Here is a 22736-nt window from a genome sequence, read left to right as displayed (position 1 = left end):
CAGCACAGTTCTTAGACTATACTCAAATTCTAGGCCTTAAGGAGGGCTCAGATCCACCACGGTTGGTGGGCTGGGAGATTACTATTATCTGCAAATACAAAAATTATGTAAATTCAACAAACGGCAGTTTACAGCATTTATCATCACCAAGGCATGGTTTTTAAAGACGCAGAACATGTTCATATCTGTCTCTAGTTGCTAAATGCATAGAGAGAGCTTATTCTCTAATCTCCTCCAGTCAATGGGGGAATGCCTTGCTGTATGTGGCCAGCACCCCCCCAGAAGCACTGCCAGAAGTACAGAGGTCACCCAGAGTTCATCTTCCTTGGCATAGCCCTAGCACCACTCCAACAAGGCCCTTGTGATAAAATCCTACTGATCACTGCCACATGTTGTGGGCTGGGCCTGATCAAGCTGGTTTGATGCTGAACCCTCCTTTTCTGTCTTCTCTGCTGGATCATCATCCAGGCCATACCCAATAACCATGATATCCTCCAGGGCTCTATCCTGGACCCTCTTTCTTTCCTCTTCTATATTATTTCATTTGGTGATCTAATTACTTCCCACAGATTCAATTATCAACCCTATGCAGATGATTCTCATATGTATTTGTCTGTCCCTAACCTCTCTTCTGACCTCCAGTCTCACATTTCCAACTACCTTTTAGACATCTCAAAATGGATATCTCACAGACATCTCAAACTCAAAATGTCCCAAGCTGAGCTTTCCTCCCCTTCCCCTCTTTTTAGCCTCCTTTTACTGGCAAGGGTATCACCAATCCCCTAGTCACCAAGGCTCACAACCTTAGGCGTCATCCTCAGCTCCTCATTCTCTTTCACCCTCTGCCCCAGTACCCAATCTGTTGCTAAGACCTGTCGAATTTACCTTCACAACATCTCTTGTATATACACTCTTCTCCCTTTGATACCATCACTATGGGCCCCTTATCACCTCACACCGGGATTATGGAAATTTTCAGCCAGCTAATTCCTCTTCCTAGCTCAAGTCTGTCCTAATTACAATCCATCCTCCATTCAGCTTTTAAATTGATCTTCCTAAAGCACAGGTCTGAACATGTTATCTCCCCCCCCACACCCCCATTCAATAACTCCAGCAATTTCCTATTACCTCTAGGATCAAATATAATGTCCTCTATTTGCTTTTAGAGCCTTTCATAACCTGGTCCCTCTTTATTTTTCCAGTCTTCTTACATCTTACTCCTTTCCATTTACTCGGTGATCTAATGACGCTGGCCTTTTTGCTGTTCCTCAAACAATGACACTCCAATTCCCAAAGATTTTTTACTCTTTGTCCCCCAAGGCAGGAACTGTGAGAGACTGTGATTTAGACTCTCCACTACTGCCCAAAGAGAGTCGAAACCACAGTCTCTTTCTCCTCATCGCTGCCTCCTGGTTTCCTTGTCTTCAAGGCTCAGATCAAGCAGCACTTTCTGAAAGAAGGCTTTTCTAATCCTTCTTAATCTTAGTGCCTTCCCTTTGACACTTTCCCTACTTTGTCCTGTATTTATCTTACTTGTGCATAGTTGTGTATAGTTATGCATGCGTACTCCCTCATTAGATTGTGAGTTCCTTGAGAGCAGGGTTTGTTTTTTCCCTTGCTTTGTTTCCCCAGTACTTAGGACAGCGCCTAGCATGCACTAGGGGCATAATAAATGCTAATTGACTGACTGAACGAGGTTTAGATTTGGAGCAATATTAGATACTGGTAGACTATCTATTATTTAACCAAAAGAGGTTTACTTAGCCATAGTATGAAAAGGATACTCAGCAAGCTGTTGTTTCAGTTTTGATTCCATGTTGATTCAGTTGCATGTAGGTCCCTTGATTCTTTGTTGGCCATCCTTTTTTTTTTTTAAAATATATATATATTTTCCAATTACATGTAAAAAGCTTTAACATTCTTTTAAAAAATTTGAGTTCTAAATTCTTTCCTTCTATCCCTCCACTCCCTCCCTCCCCACTGAGAAGGCAAGCAATTTAATGTAGGTTATGTATGTCCAGTCATACAAAACATATTTCCATATTAGTCAAGTTGTGAAAGAAAATACAGGCAAAAAAAGAGAAAATTAAAGAAAGTTAAAAAAAATGTATGCTTCAATCTGCATTCAGACTTCCTCAGCTCTTTCTTTGGAGGTAGATAGCATTTTTCATCCTGAGTCCTTTGGAGTTGTTTTGGATCACTCTTTGCTGAGAATAGCTGAGTCATTTACAGTTGATCATCATAAATATTGCTGTTATTGTATACACTGTTCTCCTGGTTCTGCTCACTTCACTTTGCATGTGTTCATGTAAGTCTTTCCAGGTTTTTCTGAAAGCATCTTGCTCATCATTTCTCATAGCATTTTAGTATCCCATCACAATCATATGCCTTAATTTTTTAGCTATTCTCTGATTGATGGGCAATTTTCCCTCAATTTCCAATTCTTTGTTACCAGAAAAAGAGCTACTATCAATATTTTTGTACATAGGTCCTTTTCCTTTTTTTAAATCTCTTTGGAATACAGACCTAGTAGTGCTATTGCTGGTTCAAAGGGTAGGCACTGTTTTATACTTTTTGGGGCATTATTCCAAATTGCTTTCCAGAGTGGTTGGACTAGATCACAACTCTACCAACAATGTATATGTCTCAATTTTCCCAATCCTCTCCAACATTTGTCATTTTCCTTTTCTGTCATGTTAACCAATCTGATAGGTGTGAAATGGTATCTTAGAGTTGTTTTAATATGCATTTCTCCAATCAATAGTGATATAGAGCATTGTTTTATATGACTATAGATAGCTTTGATTTCTTCATCTGAAAACTGCTGGTTCATAATCCTTTGACCACATATCAATTGGAGAATGACTTGAATTCTTATAGATTGGACTCAGTTCTCGACATATTTGGGAAATGAAGCCTTTATCAAAAGCATTTACTGTAAAAATTTCCCTGCAGTTTTCTGTTTTCCTAATAATCTCAGTTGCATTGGTTTTGTTTGTGCAAAGCCTTTCTTAATTTAGTGTAATAAAAATTATCCATTTTATGCTTGCTATCTTGCTTGGCCATAAATTCTTTCCTTATCCATAGATCTGGCAGGTAAACTATTCCATGCTCCCCTAACTTGATTATGGTATTACCCTTTATGTCTAAATCATGTGCTTATTTTGACCTTATCTTGGTATGCGGTGTGAAATGTTGGTCTATATCTAATTTCTGCCAAAGTACTTTCCAGTTTTCCCAGTAGTTTTTTTTTAAAATATTGAGTTCTTTCCCCAAAAGCTTGGATCTTTGGGTTTATCAAATATCGGATTATTTACTACTGTGTGATGCACTTAATCTATTCCACTAAGCTACCACTCTACTTCTTAGCCAGTAACAGATTGTTTTGATGATTACTGCTTTGTAATACAGTTTGAGATCTAGTATGGCTGAGCCACCTTACTTCACATTTTTAAAAACTGATTTCCTTGATATTTTTGATTTTTTGTTTTTCCAAAAGAATTCTGTTATTATTTTTTCTAGCTCTGTAAATTTTTTGGTAGTTTGATTGGTATGGCACTGAATAAATAAATTAAGTTAGGTAGAATTGTCATTTTTATTATATTGTCTTGGCCTACCTCTGAGTAATTAATGTTTTTCCAATTGTTTAGATCTGACTTTATTTGTGTGAAAAGTGTTTTTTTAGTTGTGTTCATGTAGTTCTTGAGTTTGTCTTGGCAGGTAAACTCCCAAGTATTTTATATTTTTTACAGTTTTATATATATGGAAGTTCTCTTTCTATTTCTTGCTGCTGGACTTTGTTGGTAATGTATAGAAATGCTGATGATTTATATGGGTTTGTTTTATATTCTAAATTTTGCTTGAGTTAATTATTTCAACTAGTTTTATTCTTCAGGATTCTCCAAGTATACCATAATATTTTCTGCAAAGAGTGATAGTTTTGTTTACTCATTGTTCTAATTCCTTCAATTTCTTTTCCTTCTCTTATTGCTATAGCTAACATCTCCAGTATAATATTGAATAATAGTGGTGATAATGGTCATTCTTGCTTCACCCCAATCTCATTGGTAATGCTTCTAGCTTATCCCTATTATAGATAATGCTTACTGATGGTTTTAGATACTACTTATCATTTGAAGGAAAGTTCCATTTATTCTTACACGTTACAGTGATTTTATAAATGAGTATTGTATTTTATCAATCCACTGGTCAATCTTAAAAAAAATTTTTTTGAGGCAATCGGGGTTAAGGGACTTGTCCAGGGTCACACAGGTAGTAAGTGTTTGAGGTCAGACTTGAACTCATGTTCTCCTGACTCCAGGGTTGGCACTCTATCCACTGTGCCACTCAGCTGCCCCTACTGGTCAGTCTTGAGAAGAGAACTCCTGCCTCTTCGTGTGCTGGACTTTTGGACTGATGCCCCTAGGAAATCATATCAAAAGTCAGAGTCTTACTCTCCTGAAGCAATTGTCTTGAGGATGGCTTCAACACCTTTCAAAGGAAAAAAAAAACTTGCTTAGCATATGTGGCAGATACTGCTCCTATCATATAGACGTAGAAATGTGTTTGTATATAGTGTGAAAAAGTATTTCATGAACAGTGTTCCTGATCACTGACATCCTATGTTCAGGAAGTAGGATTTTGAATTCCCTGGGCAGAATGATCCTGGGATCTAGTCAGATCACCAGCCTTTTGGCCAGAGAAGGAAAGCTTCTTGGGCAACAATCTTTGAAGGGTATGCTTTGTGGGTAATTCAAACTTTAAGAATTCCCAAGTTTGAGAATGTGAGAATTGGACCTTCTAGAGTGAAGTGGGAGTTTCCAGATGTAATTTGCTTCTTGGGGAAAGAAGAGGATCATGCACCTAATTCCTAAGTAATATTTTACTTGGAGAGTAAAATCATTAAGTTGTTCAGACTCTGCAGGTCTGAAGGGAAGGGAATAACTTGTTAAGCAGCTCCCAAAGTATGGTTGTTTTCTGTGGGGGTGGGGACTACGAGTCTTGTAGAAACAGTGTAGGATTCTGTTGGAAAGAAGAGCACATTGGAAAGTCGAAGTGTTGCCCTGTAAGCAACCCCCAGTGCAGTTCCTTCTTTGGGGGAAGGAGAGTGGATCATTTGAGTCGTTTGAGAGTTTTTTGCATTTGAGCATCTTTTACCTGCTCTTTATGTAATCTTTGCATTTTCTACATTTTCATGGGAGTGACTGACCATGCCTTATTTTGCATCATACTTTATACAGCCACTCAATGATTAATTAATGAAGTCAAATTTTGGTCAAGTGATAAATTTCAGAAAAACCTCAAACAATGCCCAATAGGTTTTTTTTTTGCATCAACGAAAGGCACATATTATGCAATGCATATGGGAACCAATAGAGAGAACAAAGTGGATGGGTTGGCTGTGAGGGATTGTCTGCCATTACAGTTTTATTTATTAAAAATTCCCTTGGCCTGTGGAATCCCACGGTTTTCCAGATCACATTTTAGGAAGCCTTAGCTTAATGAATGATGATGATGGTGGTCGTGATTTATTACTTGAGCATTTACTTCAAACTACTTCTTCATTTTGTTATTTCACAGATAATTAATAATATTATTTAACATTCATAGAGGACCTACTATGCATCAGGCACTACGTTAAGTGCTTTACAGATACTATCTCATTTGTCTTCACAATAATAACCCTGGAAGAGTTTTTACAGATGAGTAAATATCTGAGGTCAGATTTGTTCTCTGGTCTTCTTGACTCTATTTTTAATTTTTTTTTTACTTTTTGGCTAGGCAATGGGGTTACGTGACTTGTACAGGGTCACATAGCTAGTAAGTGTTATGTGTCTGAGGCCGGATTTGGACTCAGGTCCTCCTGAATCCAGCACTGGTGCTCTATCCACTGTGCCACCTACCTGCCCCCTGGTCTTCTTGACTCTAGACCCAATATTCCATCCACTGTGCCACCTAGCTGTTACTGATGATGACATTCCTTTCTTTGTGCTAGAAGACCATACATGAAGCACTTCAGCCAGTTTTAGACATACTGTAGGGGTCTCAGAATGGGTTCTTGGCTAGCTATATCTCTTTCCTTAGGAAATCCCAAGTAAGGGCAGTGAGATATAATATTTCATTCATTCATTGCATCTTTATTAAGTGTTACTATGTGCTAAGATTCATGCTAGGTGCTGGCAATACAAGACAAGAATCAAACAGTTCCTGATTCGAGAAGCTTACATTCTATTAAGGGGTAACATGTAACGAGATAAGAAATGACAAAATTTTATCCAAGTAAAGACAAAATGATTTACAGGGTGAACCGCACTAGTAACTGAGGAACCAGGGTACTTGAGCATAACATGATATCTTATGAGAGCAAACCACTATTGTGAGACTCAATTATATTGGAATATGTATTTCTTCACCTATCTGTCCCATTTCTATAAATTTTTTGAAAGTAGGCATGACTTGAAGGCAGGATAGAAATTTTCGTATCTCTAAGTTTGATAAGTATGACATATATGACTTTATCAATCAGAAATATTAAGGAGAATGGGTCAAAGCATAGACCCATAAGATAACCCACTAGAGATCTTCCAAGTTAATTAATGGACCCATTAATGACTTCTCTTCAAGTCCAACCATCTGACCGGTTAATTAATGGACCCATTAATGACTCTTCTTCAAGTGCAACCATCTGACCGGTTCCTAATCCATTTGTTATCATCTAGTCTGCGTCATTCCATCTTTCCAATAAGAGACTTTGTCCAATACTTTGACAAAATTTATACGTCAACATTTTTTGATTGGTCAATCTGATGACCTTGTCAACAAAGAAATCAATCTAGCCCGGAATGGTCTGTTTTTCATGAAGCCACCTCAGATTTTTTTTTGATCACTGATTCCTTTTCCAGATTTTTTTTCTAACCATTCACTTAATAATACAATCCAGAATTTTGATTGGAATTTGAAGTCAAGCTAACTGGCTTATACTTTACAGTCTTCAGTCTCTTCTTTTTAAACCACATTTGCCCTTCTCCCATACTGCAGTAACTCTTTATATTCCCATGAACATTCATCTGTTACTGACAATGCCTCACCAATAGCATTCATGAGTTCTTTCAGTACCCCAAGAATGCTGTTCATATGGACCAAGTGACTTGCACTCATCAAGGGACGCTAGAGACTCTCTTGTAGGGGTAGCTAGGTGGCACAGTGGATAGAGCACTGGCCCTGGATTCAGGAGGACCTGAGTTCAAATCCGGACTCAGACACATAACACTTACTAGCTGTGTGACCCTGGGCAAGTCACTTAACCCCATTGCCTAAAACCAAAAAAAAAAAAAAAATAGAGGCTCTCTTGCTATCATCTTAATTATACTGAGTGTCAATTCCCTATTGCATATTTGTTCTGTCCTTTCTAATTAAAAGATAATTTTCTTTGGTAGATAAAATGGAAACAAAATAATTGCTGAGTGACCTTGCCTTCTCTTCTTTGTCAATTCACATAGTACCATCCATCCTGAAGACTGATTTATTCTGGCTTTGCCCCTTCTTTTTTTCCCCCTAATGTAACAGAAAGGCTAACTTTACTTTTCTCTATGAACCTTGTTCAGCAAATTCTGAACTTTAATACTCTTGACATTATCCTTAGAAGATGATGCCATGATTCTTATTTATCTTCTACCAGTCTTTGCATTCATTGTCTATCCTAATCTTTTAAAAGCTAAGTTCCTTAGTCTCTTTTGGGATACTTTAAGTACTTTGTCCTTCTTGGACTTCTACCAAGGGGAGAGAGGGGATTTTTTTTCCTTTCTTCTCCCACTCCCCATGGCAATGGTGGCTGCAAGCACATGGCAGTGAGAACACATCCTTGTCCACTTTTTGCTTTTTGTTTTCTTCATTGTATCTATATCAGTCTCTCTATATTAACTCCTCATTTCTCATCTCATCAGAATTGTTTCTCTCATGATGTTTGAATGAACTCTTTCAGAATTTCAATATTGAGGGCTCCCCATCCCTTTTGGTCCACTTAGAGATATGAAAATTTCTATCCTGCCTTCAAGTTATGCCTACTTTCAAAAAATTTATAGAAATGTGACAGATAGGTGAAGAAATACATATTCCAATATAATTGAGTCTCACAATAGTGGTTTACTCTCATAAGATATCATGTTGTGCTCAAGTACCTTGGTTCCTCAGTTGCTAGTGCAGTTCACCCTGTAAATTATTTTGTCTTTACTTATATTTTGTCATTTCTTATCTCATTGAATTTGAGGACATGGAATCTTAGGCATCCTTTGTCTAAATACTTTGAAACCTATTTTCTCTAAATATAGGGTTCATGCTAAGGCATTTTTGCTTTTTTTCCCCCCCTTTTCTATCATGAATTCTAAGATGGAGTGGCCACTTCTCCTTAATGGTCCTTTCATTTCTAGTCCAGCAATCAGTTCTTCCTAGTTGGTGAGAATCAGGCCTAGAATAGCAGTTTCTTTTGTTACTTTCTCCATTCTTTGAAAGATGAAATTATCATCAAAGCTAATCAAGGAATGATTAGCTCCTACACTTTTTGGAGGTGAGTGGGAGAGAGAGAGAGAGAGAGAAAGAGAGAGAGAGAGAGAGAGAGAGAGAGAGAGAGAGAGAGAGAGAGAGAGAGAGAGAGAGAATGTCATCAGAAGTCTAGATAAATGTAGTCTCCATCTATATTTTGTTCCTATGCAAGGCTTGTAAGTTTTTCCCCAAACTCCTCTTCTATTTCCTTTTCCAGGTAATTAGTCAACAAGCATTTATTAAGCACTGTATATCAGGCATTGTGGTATATTTTCCATTGTCTACATTATACTGTAGTGGTAGTATTGATTCTCTTTCTGTCTCCATTGATCTTCTTCCAAATGTTTCACCTATCTAGCTTCCAGATTTCTTCACATGAGTAAATCTTCTTAATAGACAATGCCACTCTAGCCCATTCCTTTTGCCAATCTTTAAATATATATATTTATATTTAAATATATTTTAAGTCTCTGTCTCTGTCTCTCTGTTTCTCTCTCCCCTGAAAGTATATTCTAGCCTTGGGTTTTTATCTCACTAATTCCCAGTGATACTAAAGAGGTCGTGTTTGCCTTCTTACAGAAGATCCTCTTGCTTGTTACCTATATTTTGTACATTTGTGCATCATGAAAAAAAAACATAGGCTACAGAGAAGAACATATGCATTTATATGTGGAAATATGCTATGTGCCATGCACTGAGTGCTTTAGAAATATTAACTTTTTTTTTTTGACTAGGTAATGAGGTTAAGTGACTTGCCCAGGGTCACGCAGCCAGTAAGTGTTATGTGTCTAAGGCTGTTTTTGAACTCAGGTCCTCCTGAATCCAGGGGTGGTGCTCTATCCACTATGCCACCTAGCTGCCCCAGAAATATTAACTTTTTATCCTCATAACAACCCTGGAAAATAAGTGCTATTATTATTCCCATTTTACAGTTGAGGAAACTGAGGCAAATAGAGGTTTAATATCTTGTCCAGGATCACATAACTAGTGTCAGAGGTTGGTTTTGAATTCAAGTCTTTCTGACTTGGCCCAGTGTTCTATCTATTGTACCACTTAGCTGTCTGTATGGGTCCATGGTCAACTACTTGTTCCTTTCTAAGACTGTATCTCTTATGAATTTATGGTTGTTTCTATTTGGAGTAATGTATACATTTTATTATTTTTAAAATATTGCTTAGCTCCTACTTCCTCCATCTTCATTTTAGCTATTGAGGATTTTTTGTGTAAGAATAAATTTTGTTGATATCTTGGTTTTTACATTACATGTGTTTCACAATATATCTGTCTCCCTTCTTACTCCCAGGGAGTCATTCCTCATAACAAAAAAAAGGGGGGGGGAAACCTTTCTGCAAAACTAATACATTAAAAAAAAACCCCACAAAATAAATCCAACCTATTACAAATATTGTTTCACACTCAGAGTTGCCTTCCTATGGAAAGAAATAAAGAGCTGTCTTCTCATACCTAAATTTTTTTGTGGGGGGCAAATGTGGTGATTATAATTCCATAGAATTAAATTTCAATTGTTCTGTGTTTATTTTTTCCTTCGGTAAGTTTTTTTAAAAAAATGTTTTTGTTCATTAAATTTGCAGAACTCTGTGGTTGCGATGGCCACCTGCAAGTTTGGTACAGTAAAAGTTCTAAACCACATGAACTTTACCAAAACTTTTTAATCTGAGTACTGGCCAATGAGGATCTAGTCCTTAGAGCATTCTTGGATTTACACTTGCTGGTGGATTTTACAGAGCATGTCCAAATATTCCCTGATTGATTCCAATCCAACATGTGGAACTTTGAAAGCCTCTTTCCAGCTCTGGATGACTGATAGGATTACTCTGTGTGATGATGAAAAATCTTTTATTTGGCCATAGAGCTGGAAAAACTAATGATGTAGGAGATGCTAAGCTGAAACTGTGTGCACATTTAAAAGGGGTGACTCACCAATCTCTCAATCTCTATTTCATCTTAGTGGTGAGCAAGGTAAGGACTAGTTTAAGCTGCTGAGTTGTGAAGGGACAGTGGACAAAATATCCCCACCTGTCCTGAATATGGTCATGAACGCATGCGATTTCTTTCATCTAGGTTTATTCTTTGTTGATCTTAAGTGAACGAGTATTACAACAGGGGAGTACCCAGGAGGTCATGTGGATTCAGAAGATCCAGAGGTTCCATTAGAAGTCCTATCAGTGATTAAAATGGTAGCAGTGGCCATCAGAGCAGCAGTTGCTGATGACAGAGGAAGCAAGATTGTGAACTCTTGTGAAAGAGAGAAGTATTGGCTAATGTCTCTAGAGAGGTATCAATCCCTGGAGATTAGCAAAGACTTTCACAAGGACTCCACAAAGGCTGAAAAAACAATGCAAGCACTAGGACGCGTGAGGTAAACCTTTGCCACATGTGTTCTTTATGCCTGTGCCTTAATGCACCTTAAATTTTAGCCTACTTTCCCCAGGGCCCCAGTGTCTGCAATGGGAGATATGCCTCTGGGTCAAGGGTCATGTTTTTGTAACTGTTATTCTTGCCACATCTTTTCAGTAAGTCCTTTTTCTAAGAGTTAATGAAGTTTAACTGATTCTGACTGATAGTGGGGAACACGACAGTGGTGGCTCAGAAACCACAGTGTTAGTAACTATGTTCCCTTGCCGTTACCTCTAAAAACTTGAAAGGAGCATTAGCGTCTGGGGCTCTACCAACCAGTGTGACTGATAGTTGGGGTAACAGTGCTTGGTGGGCTGCTATACATTGTTGTAGTCAGCACGTATATTATTTTCTTGGTTCTGCTTCCATTACTTTGTGTCAATCTTCCTATGATTCTCTGTATTCATTATAATCATTGTTTTTACAGTTTGGTAATATTCCATTGTTGTTGTTCATTTGTTCAGTCATGTCCAACTCTTCATGATCCTATGAACCATGTGCCAGGCCCTTCTGTTCTCCACTATCTCCCAAAGTCTGTACAAGTTCATGTTCATTGTTTCCATGACACCATCTATCCATCTCATCCTCTGCCATCCCCTTTTCCTTTTGCTTTCAATCTTTCCCAACATCAGTGTCTTTTGCAATCTTCTCATCCTGTGGCCAAAGTATTTAAGCTTCAACTTCAGTATTTGACCCTCCAGTGAATAGCCTGAATTAATTTCTTTAAATGTTAACTGATTTGACCTCCTTCATGTCCAAGGGACTCTCAAAAGTCTTCTCCAGCACCACAATTTGAAATCATCAGTACTGATAGCTGTGTTAGTCATTTTCTTAGCATAATGCCAAATTGTTTTCCATAGTGGTTGGATCCATTCTAGCTCCACCAATAGGATATTAATTTGCCTATCTTTCCACAGCTCTTGCAGTCTTGACTGTTCCTATAATTTGTCATCTTTGCCAATTTGCTGATGTGAGGTAAAACCTAAAGCTTGTTTTGATCTGTATTTCTCTTATTGTGAGTTGGAGGTATTATTTACATGGTTATTAATAGCACGGCATTTTAAAAGTTTGAGAGACATAATTTGTGGGTAATTAGTCATTTTATTAAGAATGCCAGCATTGTAATAAATGGTCAGTGGCACTTTCAAATGCCAAAGACCATTATAGTGGTGGGCTCATAGCTTATATCCCCTTAGAAAGATGTGTTCCAGAGGGTGTCAATCAACTCTGATGGGTTAACAAGTAATGAGAATATAAATATTATAATGAGGGGCTGGGCCTATTTTAATGAACTTTGATTATGTAATTTACTTCTAAGTTACCCCCAACCTTGGGCAATATAGTCAAAGAATTTATCCCACCCAAATCTGAGTAGAGCACAATGACTTCCCCACCTGGGTGGGGTCTGAATAAGATTGTTAAGAAAGTTAATTCAATCTCATTATCAGTAATGTCCGAGAGACTGAACTTTGAAATGAGGACTATAGAAAAAAGGGGAACTCTGGATCTCCCCAAATCATTGGTTATTAATAATCATTTCTCTTAATAATTCACCATTCTTTTTCTGAGAACTTTTTTCTCATATCCTTTGAGCACATCTTTTGGTGAATGGATTTTGATCTGTATTTCCATGAATCATCTACAATTTATTCTTGGACCCTTGTTAGGAATGTTTACTGCAAAGATATCTTCCCAATTTTCTATCTCTTTAACCTTTCTAGTTGTATTAAATTTACTTATGTAGAGCCTTTTGTTTCATATAATTGAAATTATCTCTTACATCTTTTGTGACATACTTTACCCCTTATTGGTTCAAAATTCACCTTTACCTAAAGATGTGAAAAGTTTCTGATATGTTTCTCGTCTAATTTTTAAAAAGGGTCTGATTTTTAATATTTAAATCATGTGCAATTTTGAATTTCTTATAGCATGTGGTGTAAGCTGTTTGGTTTAAGTCAAATTTCTGCCAGACTGCATTCCAGTTTTCCTCTCAATTCTTGTTCAATAGTGAATTTGTCCTCAGGTAATTTGTATTTCAAGTCTGTTGAACAGTTGGTTATTGAGATGAATCAAGTTTGCTCCATTCAGTTATTGAGGTGAATGGTTTCTTCTCTGTCTAATTTGCTCCCCTGATCTATTTATACTTTTTAAAGAGTACCAAACAGTTTTTATGACCACTTATTTATTATATAATTTGAGGTCAGGAAGTGCCATTTCCTCTTTGTTCTTACATCTTTTTCATTGCTTTCCCTTGCTATTAAAGATCTTTTGCTCTTCCAAATTAATTTTGTAATCATTTTATCTACCTCTTTTATGTATCATCTTGGTGGGTTGAATGATATTAAACTAAAATTTAAATTAATTTTATTAGTATTTTAATTTTTTTTATATTGGCACACGTAAGCCACTGTAATGAACAACTTTTCAGTTAATTAAATTGTTTTGCATTTTCTTTAAGGAGAATTTTGTAATTATATCTATTCAGATCTTGAGTTTGTCTTGGTAGACTAACTCCTAAATGTTTTATGTATTTCGTAATTATTTTGAATGGAGCTCCTTTTCCTACTATTTCCTACTGGATTCTGCTATTGCTATAGAGAAAAATGGGTGAGGGGTGGTATTTTGTATCCCAATCTATGTACAAAGCTAAAAATTAGTTCAATGAATTTGTCTGCAGATTCTCTATGAGTTTATTAATAAACTGTCATGCCATCAGTCAAAAGGAGCAGTTTTGCTGAGTCTTTTTTTATGATTTTATTTTGTTTTTCTTGTATCATTGTTACTGTTAGCATTTTTTGAGAATAATGTCAAATAACATCAGGAAGTAGATCTCTTTCCTTTAATCTTATATTTGTTGGGAAGTTTTACCCCATTGTTTCCCCATTACATAAAGTACTAGCTTTTGTTATTAGATATGTTCTTTTTATTTTATTAAAAAAGATCCTTTTATATCTACGCTTTGGAGAGTTTTCAGTGTGTATACATTTTATTTTGTCAAAGTCTTTTTTTGTTGTTGTTTTGCCCATATTGAAATAATTATGTGTTATCTTTAAAAATTAGATTAGTTATATTGTTTTTTAACTTTGGATCAATTTTGTATCCTTGGTATAAATTCAATTCGATCATAGTGAATAATTTTCTTGACATTGCTACAAACTATTTTCAGTATTTTATTTAAACTTTTAAATTTGTATTTATTAATATTAGTCTATAGTTGTTATTTTAAAAGTTTGATAGATTATATAAAATGTATATCTGAATAGCATATTATCTAAGTACTTTGAGGTAAAGGCAATTGAATTATAACAAAACTATGATAGTTGGGAAGCTCAATGTCTTTTTGGGTCTAGATCAGAGGTGGGGAACTTGGGGCTTCAAGGCCATACATAGTCCTGTATGTCCTCACGTGTGGCCCTTTGACTGACAAGTTTGGATTTGGTTAAAGGGCGGTACTTGAGGACCTAGAGGGTCACATGTGGCCTTGAGGCCACAGGTTCCCCACCTGTGAAGTTAAATCTCTAAATAGAATTTTAGAACAATTAGATACGATAAATCTGTGGAAATAACTCAATGGTAACTAGAATATGCATATTTCTCTGCTACAAGTTAACTTTTATAGAAAACTGAACAAGTGCTAAGAGGGAAAAAAAGCCACTTTCTCAAAAATAAATACAAAACAGAAATATTAAGCAATTTTGTATTGGCTACAATACCATACAATTATAATGAATAAAGTAGATTGTAGTGTGATAGGTATTAGACAAGTCCTAAATATTCTAATAAAGCTATTATGAAGGAACAGGGATAAATAATGAAAGATAAACTCCTCTATCCAGTGCAGGACTGCACAAGACCAACAGAAGCCTGCAGAGATTTTGAGCAGAAACAAGCCAGGGTAGGCAGAAGATTTGATGGGCAAACATCCTGGAGCCACAGTAAGAGATGGGCCAGACTAGAATACTGCTCAGTGCTCAAAAAGCTTGCACCTGAACCACAGCAAGAGATAGGTTATGGACCAATACCCAGCTCCTCTACACCTGAACCAGAGCAGGACCCAAAGCAAGATAAAAGACCAGGGCAGTACCTGGACAGCACAGCACCCGGGGTCATGCAGGAGGCCTGCTACCAGAAAAACAACAATATTTAGCAAGCAAGCTGGTGGGGTGCTGTCAGGGACAACAAGTCACACAGCCACTTTTGCTTTAGAACTGTGCAAGGAAGAGGCTGATGCCAAAATATAAGTCAGGTCACCAGGGGACAGACAAAACTCAGGGATTCCTGTGAAAAGGATCAGGTCTCATCTTATCCATCAGGTCTAGACCAAGCAGTGTCTGACCATCTTATTGAAGGCTATAGGAATGGGAAGAAGCAGAGTCTGACCTAAGCACAAACTTCTAATCCCAAACTAGATATTTGAGAGATGAACAGACAGAAGAAAATGCCAAACTCAGTAAAGAAGTACTATGGATTTTGAGAGTCCAAAGAGGTAAACCGAGGAGAAGATAGTGACTCCCTAGCAAGTGAAAGCAGAACCTTAGTGAGAATAATGTTTTGATAACAAGGACTGTAAGAGCATCTGAAATAAATTAAACAGGAGATACTAGGTATAATTTTAAATGAGAAATATGTAGGAAAGAATGGAAAGGATAATTGGTAGCTTAGAAAATCAAGAGGTAAACTTTATCTAAGAAATGGACTCCCTAAAAGTTAGAATGAGCCAAATAGAAACCAATACCTTCATGAGAAAACAAAAACAAATTAAGAAAATCAAAAGAGCAAAAAAAAAAGAAGAAAATGAAAGGTATATGCTAGCAGAGGTAAAATCCAGAATTTCTGAGTAAAAGAAAAAAAAAGAATATGGCAAATAGTCAAAAAAGAAAGAGAATCTTGGAATCAAAACCAAGATCAGACAAGATTTGGCAGATACTCCTATAAGTAGAAGAGATTTAGGGCTACAACATTCCGAAAAGCAAAAGATAAAAGGCTTACAACAAGAATAACAGTCTTGAAAACTAAGCATACAGGAGAAAAAAATGGACCTTTAATGAAATAGAAGACTTTTAAACAGTCTTGATGAAAAAACAAGAGCAGAGTAAAATCTTTGAACAGAGGAGTCAAGAGAAAGCTAGACTTTCAAAAACTTTTGAACAATTAGAAGGGGATATACAGTGATGATATGCTTATATTCTAATGGGGGAAAACCCAAGTATCCTTTAAGAACCCTAATGCCATTGAGGGCTATAGAGAGAATTAAATGAAAGGGAGGGAAAATGGAACACACTAAGGGAAGAAATGAGGAAGAAAAGAACTTGCAATTTTACATAACTGCAGTACACAAGAGGAAAAGTATATAAACATGAAGGAAGAAATGTGAGGAATCAGAATCACACGAACCTCATTCTCATATGAACTGTACAAAGGAGGATTGAAAACACATACAGGCTTATACACCAAGAGTTTGGCATAAAAATACATTAAACTCAACAGGATAATAGATGACTAGAGATAAAAGAGATGTTATTTGGTTGGGGGTGGTGGTTAAGAGTCAATTAAGAATTACTTGCAGGCAAAACAAATCCTAACATTGCAGTGTATACTATGAAGGCAAGATTATAAGGAAAGAAAGCAAGAATAGCTCTCTGTTGGCGCTTCCCATGGAAGGGCCGCTATCTCTTCGCTGGCACCATGCCTGCCCTCAGACCTCTCGTAAAGCCTAAAATCATCAAGAAGCAGACCAAGAAGTTCATCCGGCACCAGTCCGACAGATATGTCAAGATCAAGAGAAACTGGCGTAAACCAAGAGGCATTGACAACAGGGTGCGAAGACGATTCAAGGGCCAGATTTTGATGCCCAATATTGGTTATGGAAGCAATAAGAAGACCAAACACATGTTACTGAGTGGATTCAGGAAGTTCTTGGTATACAACATCAAAGAGCTAGAAGTGCTGCTGATGTGCAACAAATCTTACTGTGCTGAGATTGCTCACAATGTGTACTCCAAGAATCGGAAAGTCATTGTTGAGAGAGCAGCTCAGCTAGCCATCAAAATTACCAATCCAAATGCTAGACTGAGGAGTGAAGAAAATGAGTAAAATACTTTGCACATTTTTATTTGTGTTAAATAAAGCTTCCAGTTACTACCATCAAAAAAAAAAAGCAAGAATAAAAAAATATGATTGAGATCTAGGTAAGAGAAAATAGAGAGGGGCAATGAAGCAGGCAGATTAAGTTACAGAACACTGATGTTAAGTACACTCCTCTTATACCTTTTTATTATTTATAAAGAGAGGCACAAGGAGCAAAGTAAAGAAAAATATGATTATAAAATAGGAATATACAATTAACACTCATAACTGTGAAGATAAAAGGAATGGACTTAATCACAAAATAGAAGATAGAAGAATGGATTAGAAAACAAAATCCAACCATATGGTCCTCACAAGAAACACACTTAAAACATAAATATTAACGTAAGAGGATAGAACAAAATCTATTATACTTGAGATGAACTCAAGTGAGCAGGGATGTCATTCATGATCTAAGACATGGCACCATTAAAAAACATGAATGAAAGAAATAAATGGAGAAATTAAATCATGCTTAAGTGCACCATATTAATAAATAAGTATAAACAGTTACTGTATATTCACCAAATAGTATAGCATCTGAATGCTTAAAGGAAAGTTAATTGAATTATAGGTAGAAATATACAATAACACTTCAACAATACAGAACCTTAATGCACTCTCTTTCAAAACTAAGCAAATTCAATAAAAATAAAAACAATAAAGAAATTAAGAACCTGAAAAGAATTTTTGAAAAGTTAGAGACGGTAGATCTCTGGCTGCTACTGAATAGGAATAAAAATAAACACACATACTTCAAAGTTGCATCTAGTATTTTTAAGAAGTTGATCATGTATTGGAGTATAGAATCCTCATGAACAAACATACAAAATCAAAAATAATGGGTTACTTTTAACTACAACAAAAATTATACTTAATAACTGACCTTGAGGAAAGAATTAAAATTATCTGGAGACTAAATAATTTAATCCTAAAGAATTAATGAGTCAAAGAATAAACCATAAAAATAACAGCAAAATTCTTCAAGAAAACAACACTTGAATAACATGTTAAAACTTGTTGTATGTCTCCAAAACAATGCTTGGAAAAAAATTCACATCTCTAACCCCTTTCATCAACAGAGAGAAATAACAGATAACATGACTTAAAAAAAAAAACCACAAACCAAAAAGACAACAAATCAAAAAACTTTAACACCAAAGTAGAAAATTTGAAAACCAAAGAATTGGTTTATAATATTGAAAGCCAAAAAATTACTTGATAAATAAAACTATTAGCGTTTTTTTAATAGACAGGATGCTAATCTGAATTTTTTGAAGATGAAAATCAAATTGTCAGCATTAAAAATGAAAAATAACCTGTAAAAAATGAAGATGAAATAAAACTATAGTAAACTATTTTCCTCAATTATGTGTGAACAAATCTGTTAGCTTAGATGAATAATTATAAAAATAAAAATATCCAAAGGAACATGACAAGAAATAAAGAATTCAAATAATACAATTTTAGAAAAGTAAACTGAAGAAGAAATTGAACACTTGAAATAAAAATCCCTAGGACCAGATGGATTTAAGTGAATTCTACCACCCATTCAAAGAACAGAATATAATGTTACATGAAATGTTTGTGAAAATTTTAAAAGAAGGAATCCTACCAAATTCTAGTTATAATAAAAACATGATCTTATACATAAACCAGGGAAACACAAAGAGGAGAATTAAAGCCATAGAACAGTGTTCTTAATGAATATTAATGAAAACACATTAAATATTTATTTTAGCTATGTTGTATTTATGTTGGCTATAGCAATAACAAGAGAAAAAGAAATTGAGGAAACAAAGAGGCAACCAAACCATTTAATTTTGTGGATTCTATTATTATCTATTTAGAGAATCCTAAAGAATGAATTAAAAAATTATTTAAAAAAACTAATAACTTCAGCAAAACTAGTAACTTCTGCGGTATGTATAATAAAAGTACACAAACTACCAGAATTTCTGTATATCAAGAATGAAACCCAGCAGCTAAAGATAGAGAAATTCCAATCAAAATAAATTTAAATTGCATAAAATATCTGAGAAACTACTTACAAAGACACATACAGGAAATATGTAATCCACTGATGATTAGTTTGATTAGTTTCATATATTAATGTAGGTCATTTTGGAATTTATCTTAAGATCTTCTGATTTTTGAAATATCATTCCATTCCCTCTGATGATTTCTTGTGGTGGTGGAATAATCTTCTATTATTTGAATTTCCTTTCCTTTATGTTGAAGGTCTTTCTTTGGCCACATGCAAAATTTGTATTTGTTAAATTTTATCACTATATACTTTGGAATTCAAAGCATGTTTTTCCTCCTGGAGGTTTATTTATTCTTTTAATTTCAATTGAGGCATTGTTGTCTGTATTCAGAAATTCACAGTAAATTTCTTATGTTATTTCCCACATTATGATATAGCTCCCAGGTATAGCTTTCAGGAAAAGGAAGCTTCCGCTGAATTCTGCATCTAATCTCATTGTATAGATTTCCCTGTCAGACCTCATCTGGAGTACTATGTTCAATTCTATTCACCATGGTTTAATAAAGACAATGGTAAGTTAGAGAATGTCCAGAGGAGGGTAAGCAGAATGGTAAAGGGTCTTGAGTGCATTTCATATGAGGCTTATTACTTGAAGACATGATAGCCCACTTCAAAGAATCATCATTTGGGGGAGGAATTGGGTGTGTTCTTTACAGCCCCAAAAGGCAGAACCAAGGAGCAGTGGGAGGAAGTTGTAAAGAGGAAAATTTTGGCTTAATATAAAAAAAAACACAAACAACTTCCTAGTAATTATAAGGTACCAAAAAGTAGAAAAAACTGCTTTGATATATGGTGGGTTCCTTTTCATTGGAACTCTTCAAGCAGAGTCTAGATGACCACTTTGAAGGTATGTTATAGGGGACATTGCTTTCATCTAGCTGACCTCTGAGGTTTCCTTCCAACCTTCAAATTTTGAATTCTCTGTTAGGCAGTCACAGCTGTGAAAAAGAAAGGGCTCTCCAGGCAGAGTAATCTCTACCTCCTTGCCACCAGAAGTCACTTTGTATTCAGTTTGTAAATATTTTGTATTTCTATATTTGTTTAAATGTTGTTTTCCTCTAGTAGAATAAAATCAACGAGTCAACAAGCATTTATGAAATGCTTACTATATGCCAGGCACTGGGCTAACTACTGGGAATACAAATACAAGCAGAAAGTCCTTGCTGTCAAGGAAGGAGACAGCTAGGTGCCACAATGGACAGAGCACTGAGTCTGAAGTCTGGAAGACCTAAGTTCAAATTATGCCTCAGACATTAACTAGCTGTGTGACTCTGGGAAAGCCACTGTCTAACTCAGTTTCCTCAACTGTAAAATGGGGATCTATATCCTAATATTATTAAAATAATGTATCTTTAATAATTTATTATTATATTGATTATAAAATAATAGAACTTACCTCCCAAGGTTATTATAAGGTCAAACGAGATAATATTTCTTAAGCACCTAGCATGATGCCTGGAACATAGTAGGAGTTTCATAAATACTTATTTCCTTCCTTCCTTCTTCCCTCCCTCCTCCCTTCCTTCTTCCCTCCCCTCCTCCCTTCTTTCCTTCCTCCCTTCCTCCCTCTTTCCCTCCCTCCCTCCCTTCCTCTTTCCTTTCCTTCCTTCATTCCTCCCTTCCTTCCTTCCTCCCTTCCTCCCTTCCTCCTTCTTTCCCTCCCTTCCTCCTTCTCTCCCTCCCTCCCTCCTTCTCTCCCTCTCTCCTTTCCTTCCTCCCTTCCTCCCTCCTTTCCTTCCTTCCTCCCTCCCTCCCTCCCTCCCTCCCTCCTTCCTTCCTTCCTTCCTTCCTTCCTTCCTTCCTTCCTTCCTTCCTTCCTTCCTTCCTTCTCTCCCTCCCTCCTTCTTCCCTTCCTTCCTTCCTTCCTTCCTTCCTTCCTTCCTTCCTTCCTTCCTTCCTTCCTTCCTTCCTCCCTTCAAGGAACTTACATTCTAACGAAAGAAGACAACATATAAAACAGTGGGACAGTAGAGTAGAGGAAGATGAAGGAGTGAATGGAGAAATTAGACAAAGTCTGAGAATAAAGTCCAGTGCTACTTAGAGAGGAATGGCCCTGGCTGTCCTTAAAATGGAAGTCCTGGGAGAAGACAGTCAACACAAAGGAGAAGCTGCAGGGCTGGAATGAGCTTCCAGAGTGGAGAGATTGTAGGGATGTGCCTGGAAATGTTTTATGACTGGTTCTCTGGGACAACAACAGCAGAATGTACAAATGGTACTTTTAAAAAAATTTTTTTCTTTTATTCTGAAGTTAAGCTATAAAAAGAAGCATTTTCATAACATATTAAAATAGAAAAAACTAGATTAAGCTTAATCTGGATTATTAACATTCTGTCCCTCATTTCCTTAAGTCTAGACAAGCAACAGAACAATACATCAAGGCATGATCAGTAGCATTTGCTCCTAAGTGCCAGCCAGTTGGATGGGGCTGGTTCCAGCACACCCCTGCGTCTCGGCATTATAGTGAAAATCTAGGAGGAGAGTCATCAGGAGTGAGGCCTGGAGAAGAATGCAAGGAGTAGAACGTAAGCTTCTTAAAATTAGAACCCGTTTTTATTTTTGCTGTTGCATCCTCTTTACCTAACACAGTTTCCTTTCCACATTTAATATTTAGCAAATGCTTATTAAATTGAAGTGAATTGGCTCATTTGGAGAAGAATGAACAGACTATTTGAGCATGAGTACAGAGTGTGCCAAATGAGATGGTGTGAGAAACTTGAAAAGGTAGGTTGGATCAGACTGATGATAGTCTTGAATTCCAGTCTAAGAAATTTGGATCTTGTTTGGAAGGCAGGTGGGAACCACAGATGGCTTTTGAGTGAGGGGATGCTGCTGACAGTCTTGGGTATTAGTCACGTTAATTTCGCAGTCATACATAGGATAGACTAGATAGTGCTACTGGTCCTTATTTGCTCACAGGGCTTTTGTGAGGGTCTAATAGGGAAATGCACATAAAAGATACTTTGAAAACTATAAAGTTATTTACAAATTCAAGAAGTTGTTCTTATTATTAAAAATAGGTTACCAAAGGAGTTCATAGAATTGCTTCTAGTAACTTTGATTAGGGGTCCTTCTACCTGAAGGTAGAAGGACAGACAGGTCAGCTAGGTGGTGCGATGGAAAGAACTCAGGTCTGGAGTTAAGAAGACCTGAGTTCAAATCTGGTCTCAGACACTTAGTAGCTGTGTGACCCTGAGCAGGTCACTTAACCCTGTTTGCCTCAGTTTCCTCATCTGTAAAATGAGCTGGAGAAGGAAGTGTCAAACCACTCCATTATCTTTGCTAAGTAAACCCCATGCGGGGTCATGAAGTATTGAATGAAAGCAATAGGGGGACAGATAAAATGACTTTAGAAAGACCCCCTGGTTTGGCTGGAATGGTCTGTTTTTGAAGAAAATTTATTTCAGGGGTGGGAACCTGTGGCCTCAAGGCCACATATGGCCCTCTAGGTCCTTGGGTGCAGCCTTTTGACCAAGTCCAAGTTTTATAGAACAAATACTTTGATTAAGGGGAATTGTTCTGTGGTTCGGATTCAGTCAAGGGCCACACTTGAGGACCTAGAGGGCCACATGTGGCCTCGAGGCCACAGATTCCCCACCCCTGGTTATGC

General features: G+C 36.6%; 1 long non-coding RNA gene and 1 pseudogene across 1 annotated transcript in view; both read left to right on the top strand.

Moving 5' to 3' along the window:
- The first annotated feature begins 16600 nt into the window (after positions 1-16600).
- On the top strand, positions 16601-17097 carry LOC110219310 (large ribosomal subunit protein eL32 pseudogene; annotated as a pseudogene).
- Positions 17098-21412: 4315 nt separating this feature from the next.
- LOC110219311 (uncharacterized) overlaps positions 21413-22736 on the top strand; it is a 57476-nt gene continuing 56152 nt past the window's right edge. Inside the window, exons 1-2 of the long non-coding RNA XR_002327572.2 lie at positions 21413-21651; positions 21741-21850. This is a non-coding gene — a long non-coding RNA (uncharacterized LOC110219311). The remainder of the gene's footprint in view (positions 21652-21740; positions 21851-22736) is intronic.

Source organism: Phascolarctos cinereus, unplaced genomic scaffold (genome assembly GCF_003287225.1).
Source record: "Phascolarctos cinereus isolate Bilbo 61053 unplaced genomic scaffold, phaCin_HiC Scaffold_5;HRSCAF=322, whole genome shotgun sequence".
NCBI lineage: Eukaryota > Metazoa > Chordata > Mammalia > Diprotodontia > Phascolarctidae > Phascolarctos > Phascolarctos cinereus.
Note: the sequence above shows the minus strand (reverse complement) of the source record. Positions and strands in the feature narration are given on the sequence as shown.